We start from the raw sequence: 241 nt of genomic DNA on the forward strand, positions 1-241 counted from the left end.
TTTTTTTTTAATTATAAACCGTTGTCATCGCTTCATTTCTCCATTTTCAGATCAAACTACATTCAGGGAGTCAAGCTGCTGGGAGCATACTTCCATGAGGTCTCTCTGCTGGAGTGATTTGATGGTGTCTCATAATGACAGGTGTAATATATGCTCATCCTCCATTTCAGTACATAAACTTAACCTAAACTGTAATTACCTTTCACAATGAACGGTTTTATACACCCTGCTGATAATAAAA

The sequence above is a fragment of the Pundamilia nyererei genome, unplaced genomic scaffold (genome assembly GCF_000239375.1).
Source record: "Pundamilia nyererei isolate P.nyererei 1_Seehausen unplaced genomic scaffold, PunNye1.0 scaffold01502, whole genome shotgun sequence".
Classification (NCBI taxonomy): domain Eukaryota; kingdom Metazoa; phylum Chordata; class Actinopteri; order Cichliformes; family Cichlidae; genus Pundamilia; species Pundamilia nyererei.